The sequence below is a fragment of the Eumetopias jubatus genome, unplaced genomic scaffold, assembly GCF_037043125.1.
Source record: "Eumetopias jubatus isolate StellerSeaLion01/CBP00866 unplaced genomic scaffold, mEumJub1_p1.0 scaffold_156, whole genome shotgun sequence".
Lineage (NCBI taxonomy): Eukaryota > Metazoa > Chordata > Mammalia > Carnivora > Otariidae > Eumetopias > Eumetopias jubatus.
Genome location: NW_028274962.1, coordinates 198,385 through 213,044, shown reverse-complemented (window position 1 = coordinate 213,044; position 14,660 = coordinate 198,385). Strand labels below are relative to the sequence as shown.

Genomic DNA, 14,660 nt, shown 5'->3' with positions numbered 1-14,660 from the left:
TGAAATCTTCTTTTGGGCGCTGAGGAAGCTGCTTTTTTTCCCACGCATAGGCTTCTCACCTCCATTACATGAAAATGACTCTGAATTCAGACTGATTGCCTTAGGCCTAATAGTGTGTTAGTGATATGCAAAACCAGGCATTGAACCCCAGTGTGTCTAGCATCATGTAATCGTTTAATTGGCCATAATGATTTTATTATCTGGGTTTTAAAATGGGACAATCGGCAGTTTTTTCAAAGTGCTTCCAGGTTGATTACATATGTAAAAGGGGAGGAGGTATGTAATATGTATATGCCCGGGTAACTGCTTTTTCAAATTACATTCATTCCTCTTTATTTTATTTGAAAGTGTAGGCAGTTCAATATAGTTCAAGGAAAGCATTGTGGTAAACAGCCAGCTTAAATGTGAGCAGTGTAAAGAGCAGCAGCTTGCAGAAATATTGCTATAGATACTAAGACCGTATCCTGCCTCGATACAGACCACACATAATTGACTCATGTTCAATAGAAGGCCATTACAAAACCGAACTTATTTGCAATGCTAATGTGGGGAAGACAGCTGTCACGGGGAATTAAATATGATCATTCAGAGCTTGAATAAATGAGGTGTCCATTATCTTCTGGCTGTGTTGCAGGCTGCTTGAAGAACACAAATAAATGATCCTGTTGCGGTAACCAGCCCGTGGTTTTGTTTTTTAGTCATAGAAATATGAGAGCGATGGAGGTGGGGGTGAGAAGATAGGGGCACAGAAAAGAAGCCTGGCAGATAAAAAAGGCAAGTGGGCAGAGTTTTATTTTCCCCTTACCCTTCAGAAACCATGGATGCAAGGACATAATCAGAATTCTATTTTTGATGCCTGAAATAGATTTTAATTCTATTAAAGATCTTTTTCAAGATTCATCCCTTCCCCCGAAGACTCAAATCATAGCCAACTCACAAAGGAGGCTGAATGTGAAAGGGTAGAGTCGGGTGTAAACAAAGCTAAGCCTTTGTCCCTTCCCCAAGGCCTTCTCATCCAAATGGATAATAAAGATAACAGAGAACTTCTTCATGGATAATCAATCTGCCAATAAGCATAAAAGATACTTGGATCAGTGCTAGTTTTAAAAATGCCATGAATTATGCAATTAACAGAAAGGGAGGTTTTTCTTTGATCGGCTCTAAGCAACCTATCTGTAAATTCGTTTTCGTACATTAATAACGTGGAGATACTAAGCCCTCATCTCTTTGACACAAAATAGTGAGAAACAATCTTTTAAATATCTAATACAGGTGATTCTAGAACAGGTGGTCTTAGTCTGAAATTATATGACGCTGTGGTTGAGGGAGAAAACCCAGCCTCCGGTGAAGAGTGGCTGGTAAGACTGGCTAGAGCTTCCTTCTGAAAGACAGCTCACTGGTGCATAATGACTCCTCGGAAGTAAACACGGTCTTCAGAAACGTCTTGTGTTCTCTAAACTGTCAGCAAAGTTAGCAGTCATCAGAAAAAAAAAAAAGTCAATGGATTATGTTTGCATCTGTTTTTATATATCCTAAGGAACTTAGCATTGGACATTTTGTGTTTTGTGGGGTATGAATTTAGGCAGCATATAAATTCAATTCAAGAAGGTATTTTATTTGTAGCTTCTAAGGACTGAGTGCCTTGGTGCTGCTGGTCTGTTAATTCTAACAGTTTGGTTTCAGGCTTTGTATAATATTTTAGAAATGGAATATGAATACTAACTAGAATTCCAAGCACTCCCAGTGTGACAGAGCTGTAAATAAAGATTATTCCTCCAAATTCACAGTATCATTTCTTTCCTATCAAGGCTCATGTATTTTTAGGGTGGTTAAAAATCTATTCTGTTGGGGTGCCTGGGTGGCTCAGTCGGTTAAGCATCTGCCCTTCTGCTCAGGTCACAATCCCGGGGTCCTGGAATTGAACCCCTGCGTCGGGCTCCCTGCTCAGAGAGTCTGCTTCTCCCTCTCCCTCTGCCCCTCCCCTCCACTCATGTTCTCTCTCTCTCAAATGAATAAGTCAAATCTTTAAAAACATCTATTCCTTTTGAGAGAAGACTGTTCGTGCGCTATTTATTGTGATGGGAAGAGGAAAAGAACATTGGCCTTAAAGTTCTAAAAGAATTCTCTCTAGGGCCGCATGGGTGGCTTAATCAGTTGAGTGTTCGACTCTTGATCTCTGCTCAGGTCTCAGGGTCCTGGGATCGAACTCTGCGTCTGGCTCCAAGCTGGGCATGGGGCCTGGTTGGGATTCTCTCTCTCCCACTCCTTTGGCCCCTCCACCATGTGTGCACTCTCTCTCTAAATAAAAAATAAAACAATTCTCTCAAGAACCTTGGCTTGGAAAGAACTTTAAGGAGTCATTACATTTTAATGCCTGTGCTAGGAGAGTTGCTCCTAAAGTACTGAATGTAGAAGTTGTCCTGTATTCAGGATTTCTTACTTACTAGAAGCTTGAATAATTTAGTGTGGGACTAAGTAGGTGTTCTGGCCAGAGCCTCAAGCTTTTTTTGAAATGGATTTTTCTATCTGATTGTAAATATCATACATATTTATGGTAAAAAATTTCAAGCAATACCGAAATGTATGATGTAGTAAATGAAAGTCCCACATAATCCTAGCCTTCCAGAGATAACTCTGGACAGCCTCATGTACATCATTTCAACATTTTTCCTGCATGTACACAAATCTTTTCACCCCAAAGTTGTACATATGGTATGATTCCAGTGTTTTATTCACTTAGTTGTATGTCATAGACATCTTTTCATATTGGCACATATAGATCTGCTTAATTTTAAAAAATGACTGGATAGTATTCTGTTGTGTATGATAATATATATTAGAGTTTAACCCAGGGATTGGCAAACTATGGCCTGGTGGCTGAATTCTGCCCCCCTCTCCAGTCCGTTCATGTTTTACTGGAACACAGCCATACTCATTCCTTTATATATTATTGTCTGTAGCTGCTTTAGTGCTATAGTAGCAGAGTTAGGTAGTTACAACAGAGACTGCATAGCCTGGGAAGCTGAAAGTATTTACTGTATGGCCCTTTACAGAGAAAGTTGGCCAGCTTTTGATTTAACCAGTCACCTATTAGTTGGATGTATACATTGTTTCTAATTTTGTGTCCTAAAAGTAATGCTGCAATAAGTATATTTGTAAACCCATCTGTGTATTCACTCACCATTTCCTTAGGATAAATTCTGAGAAGTAGGACTGCTGAGTGGTGCCTTAATTTTTATAGACCATTAGGGTTCTAGTTAATAAATTCCTCTTATAAATGGTAACCTGTCACAACCAACTCTTCCTGGCTTAGATTTTAGAATCAGGAAGGAACTTATATTTTGGGCCTATAGTTATTAGCTGTGTGACTGTAGGATTGAATCAATCAATTACTTAATTTCACCAACATTATCAGATGTCGTACAGTTAAAGGGTAGCTCAGCAGGCCCAGGCTGCTCAAGTCGTGCATGTGCCAAAGAAAGGCCTGTCTTCAGAAGGCTTGGCCCTTGATGGGCTCTGGCAGCTTACCCCTGAGTTCTTGCAATATCCCACCTGGGAGGAGTGTGTTTGGATTTTGGTGCTTCGGGCCACTTTGTGTCAGTTTGACCCTACCGCTTCCGCCAAAATTGTGACGTCGGGTGAACGGCTGTTTTTATCCGCTGAGGCCGCGGGGTCAGGCCAACCTCTGCAGGGCTGGAGACTGAGTAGCTTAGGTCAGTCACACAGGTGCCGCGGGCCCATGGGACCCTCATACAAACCGTGGACGCCGAGGTTCCGTGGGTGAGGAGTCATGACATCTTAGCATGTCACGGGTGTTGTTGACACACATGGCGGCTGGCAGAATTCAGCACGGTCCGCGTGGCTCCAGCAGGAGAGGCTCCTGGACTCAGCCCTCTGTGCCTTCTTCTCTGGCTGATCATCTGTATCCTTCGGCTGTAATGAACCACAACGGTGAGTAGAGCAGGTTTTCTGAGATGCGAGTTCTAGCAAATCTTCAAAACTGAGGCTGGTCTTGGGGACTCCAGACTCAGTTATATATATAGTGAGAAGCTTGTCTGTGAAATGAGAAGGCTAGAGAGTGAGGCTTAAACTCAAGACAGAACCTGCACAGAAAGCATGGTCCACTATACTTCCTGCCGGGCCAGGACGTTTGAAGTAATCCCGCTCTAATTTGTCTGTGTCTGTGGCACCCTACCCACGGGTCAAAGTTCCAGAAACAGCTTCGGGCATGCACTGTCTGCCCGGCCCTGCAGTGCTGGAGGTGACATGGGGGTCTGAACATGGAAGTCTCGAGCACCCTTGACTGTTGTGGGAAAACAGTGCACACATCTCAGTCAGCAGGCATTGATTATCGATTATTCACTGCTGTTCTAGGCACTTGTTCGAAACCAAGAAAGCATCCTTGCCCTCAGGGTGCTTACCAAGGGAATTGATGTGCTATTAGGAAGGAGTGATCGATGCCGGGTAGCCAAAAAATAGCAACTGTATATTTCAGTGTTCAGGTTGCTCAGTTGCCTCATCTGCAAAATGGGGATAATAATGACCATCTAATCAGACTACTGCATGGATTGTATGAGATAATCTTGCATGCTCAGTCTATAGAAAACCCCCAGTAAATTATGTTTATTGTTTGTGGCTAAGAGTGAGAGCTCTAAATTCTGAAGTCAAACCAATTTTTCATTAGCATTGATTTTATGTTACTTAACCTCTCTGAGTAGGAACATATTCTCTGAGGAGGAACCTATGTAGTCACACAGGGCCTTGTGCCTGGTTTAATGATCTCTTGCCACTGCCTTGAAATCTCTAATGATTTTGAACAAGGGGACCCTGCATTTTCATTTTGCACTGGACCCTACAAGTTATCCTGCTGGTCCTGTCTCTGAGCTTCAGTGTCCTCCTGTAAAATGGAGATAATAATATATACCATGTTATTTTTCAACCATCTCATTTTTTAAAAAAGATTTTATTTTATTTTTTACGGATTTTATTTATTTTGAGAGAGTGCATGTGTGCACAGGGGGAGGGGCAGAGGGAGAGAGAGAGAGAAAATCTCAAAGCTGACTCCCACTGAGCGGGGAGCCTGATGTGGGGCTCGTACTCATGACCTTGAAATTATGACCTGAGCGGAACAAGAGCTGGTCTGGTTGCCCAACTGACTGACTTACGCCTGGAGATTTTATTTTTAAGTAATCTCTCCACCCAACATGGGGCTCCAACTCACGACCCGGAGATCAAGAGTCCCACCAACTGAGCTGGCCAGACGACCCTGAACAATCTCATTTTTAACTCTTTAGTTAAAAGTTTTTATTCTTTTCCATTTGTCTCCTTTTTGGATATATCACACTGTGTGCTCATATGGGTCCATCTCATTTATTTTATAGAAAGAAAGCAAACTTCATTTCCTGTAGGAAGATGAAATGTAGTAAGTCCATACACACAGTCCCATGCTTTGCCACGAAGAATCATACACTGAACATTTCAGTGTCTTTCACAGACTACTTTTTATATGGGGAAATTGTTGCATTTAAAACTGAAGATGTAACAGAATGTGGAATAATTCATAAACTTACATAATAGGGATATAACCGGCCCTTGAAGATTGGTGCTTTGATGTGGAGTGTGTTATGAAAGCCAACTTCAGTACTGTTACATGCCCTCTTAGAACTAATTCTTGCAATTTAGGTCCCCGCTGTCTAGGGCAGAGAGAAATAAAGAACCATGTCCCACGATTCTGGAGAAAATAAATTTGAATGAAAGATTGAAAAGGAATAAACCATTTCTGAGTGCCTCAAGCACAATAGCATAGTTGTCTTTTTAAATAGAGTACTTGTATTTAATTTTCACCCATCAGCAGGTAGGAAGAGAAATGGGGAAAGTGGAAATAGCTTTACAGATCAGTGGAGACCTATTGAGGTAATAGGAGATCTGACGTAAGCATATATTCAAATCCTAGCAATTTAAAAATTTTTGTGTTTGGATTTCTATCTTCAACACTGGAAAATTAAGTGTTGCGTGTGAACTCTTATACCATTTGGAGTCTCAGCCAAATTTCCTTAGGAGCTCTGAGGTATCTAAACATGCCAGTAAGGGGTGTGTGTATGTGCGCGCGCGTATGCGTGGCGCATGCATCTGAGATAGGAAGGACTTGGGCCTGCCTCACGGTGAGGTAAAAGCACATTTCAGGTTTGCTTCCCTTAGTGGCTTTATGAAGGCCAATATGCAAATGCACAGATTTTTTAATTTGGCAAACAGGGTCTGTTTAAATTCAGAGAGAAGCTGTATTCAAAACTTAGAAAAAAATGTTTAAAAACTAATTTTAAAAATACCAGTGGAAGCAGAGTTTATAAAAAGTAAAAGCATCTGAGTCGAGTTAAACAAGGAAATTACTAAAATTCATTAAATTAAAAAATGTTCCTCCTTACTTCATGACCACATGATTAGAAATGAGAGAAGAGAAGGAAGAATGTGTAGAGCCACATAAGGTGGCTCTGCGTTATGGGGAGTGGGGGGTGGGGAGCATGAAAATGGTGGGCCCTTCTTCAATGAGGAGCTTTTTTAATTTTGCAAATTCATAAAATATGTTTTATTTTGCACCAAATTTAAGCTTACAGTGTTACCCCCACTTGAACTTTAACAAAGACGAGGAAAACAAGCAGTTAACATGGGGTCCTGGGGTGGGAGTGTGAGAAGAGCATGTGGCTTTAAAATTCGTTGTTCATTAGTTCATGTTTGTAGGCTGAAATCTTCTCATACAACCTCAAAGGTCAACGGTGTAATAATGCTTTTTTTTACCATGATTATTATAAATATTACCTTTTGCCAGTTTGACGGAGCCACTTTGAAAAATTACTTTGGAAAATAGTTTTTCTTCAGTGTTCACCACCACCCTGCTCTGGCCAGAATGGCAAAAGGGAGTTAATGGCAGTGAATCATGACAGGAAGCAGGCGGATACAGAATCGGATGGGGCACAGGCCACACACAGTGCACGTGTCTGGGAAGGGGGTAAGTGCAGAGTAAGACAGTCTCAGTGGTTTCATTTCCTGCAGTGGGAAGGGGATTGGATTTCAGTTTGGAAGGTTGAGGGTTGCATCTGGGATTCAGTACAGCTGCTTATGGAACGTTGAATGACATATCCTTTGTGTGTGTTCTGTAAGGTATATACATGTGAGATTTTTCAAAGGCCCCAGAGATAACGTAACTTGAATCCATACCATGGAGTTAGTCGGAGTATTAAGAAGAAGTGCATCTGGGTTCTATGGCATACATGGGGATTTAAGCTGGGAGAATAGTCTTGATTTTAGACTTTTGTATTTTTTTTTTAAGATTTTATTTTTTTGACAGAGAGAGACAGAGAGAGAGAGGGAACACAAGCAGGGCGAGTGGGAGAGGGAGAAGCAGGCCTCCTGCCGAGCAGGGAGCCCGATGTGGGACTCGACCCCAGGACCCTGGGATCATGACCTGAGCTGAAGGCAGACGTTTAACGACTGAGCCACCCAGGCGCCCATAGACTTTTGTATTTTTTATTGAGGTCAAGAGAAGGATGCCGGGGGCTGATGGTCAGAGTGAGGCCTTGGAAAAAGAGCTTCTTAACAATGATCCTAAAGAAGAATGTGCTAAATACCTTATAAATGGCAGAATTTTTCGGAAAATCACAAACGTGAGGATGAAACCAAAAAATGGAATGCCTCCTACAGCATGGAACATGGAAATTTTTCAGAGTGATTTTATATTTTAAAAATGAAATATTTAAATGGAATATTCCTGATAAAAATGTAACTTTTGCTATAATGTAATTAGGCAAACGGGTTGCCGCCCTGCTAACCTGGAGGCGTACTTCACTCCAGGCATTTGTGAAGCTGTAGCTATGCTAGAACTCTTCCTACTTGGTTTTGCCACTGGATGAACAGAGATCTCTTATACTCAGTGTTTCAAAGTTGAAGGTGTCACACAAGTACGAACTAAGACATACTATCATAGTTGTCTGATTTATAGAGTGGTACATACAGGGACAGGTGCCCAGACATAGAGATTTAGGTGTCTGAAAGATACTCAATGACACTTATAATCAAAATGAAAACCTTTCAACCATCTTTTCCTCCTAACTGTTGCTCCCTGATTGATACTCTGTAATACGCAGCCTTTTCTTCTTAACCTTGTCCCTCTCCTCAATAGGCTGGGTAATATTTTGACTTCTGAAGAAAGATGCAGGGCATTCCAAGCAGATCAAAAGGCACATGGACATGAAAGTGTGGGGGTTGGCAGAGTTGCCTGGTATCTGAGGATGGGATGTGATGCTTTAGTGGGGGCTACTGGGTGAGAGGTGAGGTTAGAAAGAGAACATTGTAAGATGGAACCAAAAGGTGGATGGAGGTCAGATTGTAAGGGCCATTCCAGGTCTGTGATCTGTGATTCTGAAAAGTGAGTCTGGTGGCAGTGTGGACGCTGCATTAAAGAGAATGAGGTATGGTAAGGTCAGAAAACCAATTATATTGTTGCCCGATGAGAGAAGACGAGGCAAACTCTGCATGTGTCAGTAGGAAGGGGAAAGGGGATGAGAAAGCTATTTCCTGGGTAGAGTTGAAAGGATTTGGTACAAGACGGGTGAGATGGTGGAGGAGAAAGGGATGGGTCAAAGGTGAACTGAACGCAGGTGGCTGGAAGATGACCCTGTGGGTCATCACTGACGTGGGGAGCTTGGGAGCAGGGCTGTGCTAGAGGCGGAGGGGCCTCAGGAGGGGTGAATTAGTTTCTCAGTGTTGCCTTAACACCACAGACTGGGTGGCTTAACCAGTAGAAACTCGTATCTCACAGTTCTGAAGGCTAGAAGTCCGTGATCAGGAAATCACAGGGTTGGTTCCTTCTAAAGGCCTATTTCAGACCTCTCTCTTAGCTTTTGGAAGTTCCTTGGCACATGACAGCATAGTTCCAGTCTTCACATGGTGTTGTCCCTTTGTGTGTGTCTGTGTCCAAATTTCTCCTTTTTATAGGGACACCAGTGACATTGAATTAGGGGCTCACTCTACTCCAGTATTCTCTCATCCTAACTAATTATATTCTGCAATGACCCTATTTCCAAATAACATTATATTCTGAAGTACTGGGGGTTAGGACTAAATCATAGTAATTTTAAGGAGAGACAATTCAACTCAAAACAGCGGGGTAGGTCACTCAATAATGATTAGCTTTAGATGTGCTGAATTTTAGGTCCCTGTGGGCCCCATGTCAGCAGGCTGATGATGATGGGGGTATGAGCTGGTTGCATAGATTTGGTCATCACCTACATATAGGGAATATTCATGTACTGAAGAATTTTGTGTGGAGTACTTTCCGTGGAGAATTTTCCAACAGAGTCAGAAAGTTCCCCAGCATTTGCCTGGGGAAGAAGAGAGAAAGAGGAAGAACATAAGTTCATTGAGTACCTCTTTAAGAGTGAGGCTTTCTGCTCAGTGCTTAGATATCTGATCTCACTGAATCCTCACGCAGACCCAGTGAGGGAAATTTGAGTGGAAGTTTCTGAAACCCATGGTCACACAGCAGAAGGATGGTAAAACTGAGATTTGAACCCAGGTTTATTTGATTTCACTAAAAGTTGCTTCCTCCTGCTGGGAAGAGAGTAGAGGACAAGTATAGGGCTGGGAAGAACACTGGAGAATTTGTATGGTTGAAGGGCTGGCACTGGCAGCCAGTGAAGGGGAAGAGGGAAATGATAACTAGTCGAGAAAGCCACTGGCAACCCAAAATAGAGTTTCAGGGAGCAGGGGGGAGAACCACAGAATTAACTATTTGAGACAGGCTAAGGACCTAGAAGTGTCTCTGGTTTAGGGGGCCCTCTCTGCTCTTTGAACGTCCATTTGATTAAGAAGTGAAATTATAACAAATTTTTGTCCACAGTGATTACAGGCAACAGATTCACTGTAAAATAAGAAAGAATTACTGTCGGTTTTATTCCAAGTTCACCACAGTCAGTGTGCTGTTGGGGGAGAAACATCAATTCTGACAAATTGCTCTATTCACATATATACTATCTCCGTATATATGCATTACCTAGTGATGGCTTTCAAGGCAACTTTAATTCTTAAATTCTGAGCATTGGGACCTGGCACCAAGGTTGCGGGTATACACTCCTCGTATATGTGTTTGTGCTGCTGTTTTGGCTGCTAAGAAATGCTTTAATTTGTTTGAGCATAGTATGCAAGCGAGCGGAGAAATCTAATGAGGATGTTTTTAAAGTGTGAGCTAAGGCATTTTAGGACATGCAAGGCTATTAAGGTGTTAAATAAACATTTACTGGCTTGTTGCCCATACCTGCTTTATATTCACTTCTAAGAAGAAAATTTTCATTAAAAACAAAACAGTTAAAATGTCAAGGTGCCCATTCTCTTTTTTCAGACTCTCCTTTTTACATTACAAAATAAGTGGATTGAGGGAGGCATAAACTGCTGCTAAATAAAGGCTTTTCTTGGCATTCCTTGGAGAAATCAAATCCAAGACCAGTGGTAAAGGGTGATTTACTCTATCCACTACATAGACTATTTCTTCTAATTATCAGCATGAATGTAATTACTTACAAGCATCTCAGGCTCCTGTGATCATGTCCCTTAGAGCATTTCATCTTTAATAGATTTTCCTTGATAGAAAGCCAGTTGGAAGATTTGTTGCATAACATTGCTTAACCAGAAAGAAAAATACGTACTTCTCAGAAGAAAGATCTGTACGCTTTCTTCTCAATGGTACTTATATTCTGCCAGAATTTGATTAGGAGCTATCTTGGCACAAAGATCACTAATGACCGAGTCAAATAACTTATATAGATTAAACAATTTCTTGGAAAAAATACAATATAGTATGACATTCCTTTTCCAAGAATATTGAAGTTCAGAATTGTAACCACTTACAGTGAATTGTTAAATCCTCTAACTTCTGAGGACAGAGTATGAGAGGGAATGGGGTCCTGAGGGAGTTTGTAGAATCTTAGGTGAGATAGTTCTAAGGGAAGAAATTTCTTACCTGGAGGTGAGACAAAAATGCAAACTCATACAACAGATTAAGATTTTTAAAGCTGTAGGGGACATTAGAGCTCCTTCGAGAGCTTGTTTGGAGGTTCTAGCAGGGAGCGCAGCTACTCGTCTACCCTTGACCGAAGAACGGTCCTCCTCTGTCGGGGAAGGTCGTCCCCTTCGACCAAGCGCTCAGCTTCGGGAGGGACGCACATGGAGCGCTGAAGGAGGAAGGGGACACCCGCCTAGCCAGCCAGATCGGCCGAATCAACCCTGGCGATCAGTGGGGTGACAGATGTCACAGCCAGATCGCCCTCACATCCACTCTCCCTCCTTCGAGAAAGGAACGAACTACCCAGATAAATTACAGTCACCATGCTAAGTAACTTGCCCCATCACAGTTTGGTTGGTGTTGCAACCCGTGGCCAGGCCTCAGATTCCCTCCCCGTGTTTTTTACCATCATCACTTCTTTCTCTAAGATTGATAAAAACATTTATAAAAACCCTTCATTTGTCCGGCACAGTTGAAAAACATGTTTTAAATATTAGCTTTCTAGATAACTAAAGTTTGTCCCTTAAGCATGACTTGAAAGTTCTTAGTGGAATTGGCCATCTATCTTAAAGAGGATGCCAAGCACAATTGAGCTTTTCCTTGAGGAATTAGTGTCATTAGGAGCATTAATGGTTTTACCATGTTGGAGCGGAGATCGCAGTTCCCCTCTGGAGTAGCTGAGTTGGGAGGACTGTTTTCAGCTGGCAGTGGTGTGGTGGCTTCTGCTGTCATTCTTGTCCGTGGTTCCCTATCACCATCTTGCCACCTCTAGCCCCTTCCCAGCCGCTTGCCCACAGGCTTTCCCAGGCGGCTGGTGCTCCCTCTAGCTAAAGGTGACTAAAAGCCTCTCCTGCAGAATAAAATGCAGGATTCTGTGATCACTATGTAATCAAAGACTTTAGCTTTCTCTTTGTTTGAAAACTGAGCCCACTAAAGTAAAGTACTGTTCATAATCTCTATAACCTTGTGCTTTTCTTGAGATGTTACCTGGTGACTTAAGAAAATTAATTTGACATTTTCACCACAGACCATCTGAGAAGAAGGATTTAAATGTCGAAAACAAGGTTACAGAGTCCTTCATTTCCTTAAGTAATTCCCGATTGCTGGCTCAGTATCTCTCCTGCCTCCAGATTGTCCTCCGATTCTGGGAGAACTTTTGGGCATAGCCAGTGTTTCTTAAGCTTCAGCACACATCAGATTCACCGGGAAGTCTTTTAAACCACAGATTGCTGCCCTCCCCGCAGAGTTTCAGATTTAATAGGTCTAAGGTGAGCCCCGAGATGTTGCAATTGTAAGAAGTTACGGGGTTGCTGCAGGAGATGCTGTTGCTGGTGGTCTGGGGACCACACTTTGAGAGCCACCGAGGAAATCATCATTCTCCATTATTCTCCAGAAAGAAGGGGAGAACCAAGAGGAACTGAGACTCTGTGGGCTTGCAGGCACCTGTGGCCGGAAGACATTGTCCAGAGTGTTCATGGAGTCTGCCGTTTGGGACTCTGGTCAATGGCTTCTCGTATCAGAGAACAGAGTCAGCTCCTAACCTTTGATTTGGGAGTATTGAAAAACCTATACTGTTGCTTGTGTCTTCGATAACAAATGGGCTTTACTCTTGCTTTCCTATTCCAGAACATTTATTAGGGTTTTTTTGGTGTTTTTTTTTTTAAAGATTTTATTTATTTATTGATTAGAAAGTGAGCAAGAGAGAAACAGCATGAGAGGGGAGAGGGTCAGAGGGAGAAGCAGACTCCCCGCTGAGCCGGGAGCCCGACGTGGGACTTGATCCCAGGACTCCGGAATCATGACCTGAGCCGAAGGCAGTCGCTTAACCAACTGAGCCACCCAGGTGCCCCAGAACATTTATTAGTTAATTGGATTTTTTTGCATATGCATCTCTGGGATTTTTAGAGTAATTTTCAAAATCAAAGCATGATAAAATCCTACATTCACAGTCACAGAGAACTTGAGTATCTACCTCGCAGAGCTCGTTTTAACTCCAGCTGTGTTGATTTAGATTAGTCTCTCTTCCTTACTTGCATGTGTGTGTGTGTGTTCATGTGTGCACAAACACATAACACATTCTACATAGGAACTTAGGTTGATACTGCCTAATAAACTCATCTTGAGGAACTTCAACACCCACAGTATTTTTTTTTTAAGATTGTATTCATTTATTTGACAGAGAGAGACAGAGAGAGAGAGAGGGAACACAAGCAGGGAGAGTGGGAGAGGGAGAAGCAGGCTTCCTGCGGAGTAGGGAGCCTGATGCGAGGCTTGGTCCCAGGACCCTGGGATCATGACCTGAGCTGAAGGCAGACCCTTAATGACTGAGCCACCCAGCCGCCCCCAACATCCACAGTATTGAGCCTATCAACCCCTTGACCTCCGCACATCACATGGAAGCTTTGCCCCCAACCCTCTTGTCTGTGATGAGAGCTCATGATTAAGGACAGTGGCACTTGTTTCTCAATCTCCCTACTCTCAACCTCCCCAGTGCCCCTCTGCCTCCTTTGATTTTACTCATGCTGAGCACATCCTAGGAGATTGTGTGGCGTAATAGAAAGGACACCGGCTTTGGAGTTAGGTGCACACAGGTTTGAATTCTTTCCAGCTGTGTAACCTTGGGTCTTTGGTCTTTACATCTGTTGTACAGTGATAATACCTACATTACAGGCTTGTTGAGAGGGCTAAGATACTGTTGTAATGCAACTAACACGTAGCAGATAATTAGCTAATGAGAATTCATCACTCCGCAGACACTTCAGCCACTCACAAGGCTAGTCACACCTTGGATCTTACCTGTCATTCAGATTTGCTCTGCCACAAGGGCCTCAGACCTGGAGTTCTTCTCTAGAGCCACCTCCTGGCACAGGGAGGCAGGATGGCACGGGGATGCTGGGATCGCAGCAGTGAGGGGGAGAGAGGAGGGTGGCAGAGACCCCAGGCTCAAGTTAGTCCCTCTAGCTCAGAGCTAGTACATCTCATGCCATCGTAAGCTTAAGGAATTGGCATAGACAATCTCAAAAGCCCCTCCAGCTCCAGTTCTCTGGAATTTAGTGTCTTTTCTTCTGTGACCCTCCACTCCCAGCTGAGTCTCTTTGTTGTCATCACCACGACCTCAGGCTCCTCTGTATTTTCCAGTCCTCCAGCTCTCATCCCAACAAACTTGCTTTCTATGACACTTTGGCTTCAGTCTTACCTCTATTTTTCTCCCATAACTGCTCTGTCCTAGCCAAGCTGACCCACCCACCATTTCCTAGGGTTTTTTTTCATAGCATGCTTTTCTTTTTAATCTAATATGTTATTTATTTATTTTGTTTTTATCTGTCTCCCGTACTAGAATATAAACTCCTTGAAAGCAGTAACTTTTGTTTGTTGCCTTCCCCGTGCACCTAGACTAGGGCCTGGTTATAGAAGGTACACAATAAATTTTTGCTGGGTGAAATGTCTGCCTTCCCTTCATGCTTCCACATGTATTCCTTAGCATTACCCAGTTTTTGATGGAATATGACAAGGGCAGGAAGTCAATCAGAAACTTGACAGCATAGTCCTCAGGACAAAGCTTTGATCTTCTTGGTGGGGAATCTGGTCGATGCTGTGTCCCTCCTTTGGC

The 14,660-nt window shown here is 42.7% G+C and overlaps 1 long non-coding RNA gene across 2 annotated transcripts in view; it reads right to left on the bottom strand.

The window, feature by feature from the left end:
* Positions 1 to 206: 206 nt before the first annotated feature.
* The window catches only part of LOC148161560 (uncharacterized), a 43,073-nt gene continuing 28,619 nt past the window's right edge, over positions 207 to 14,660 (bottom strand). The window contains exons 2-3 of one of the 2 annotated variants that reach the window (XR_015767520.1): positions 3,529 to 3,933; positions 207 to 2,298 (exon numbers count right to left, since the gene is read on the bottom strand). This is a non-coding gene — a long non-coding RNA (uncharacterized LOC148161560). Of the gene's footprint in view, positions 2,299 to 2,679; positions 3,934 to 14,660 lie in introns of those variants that run through there. The other variant, XR_015767519.1, reaches the window with a different exon arrangement.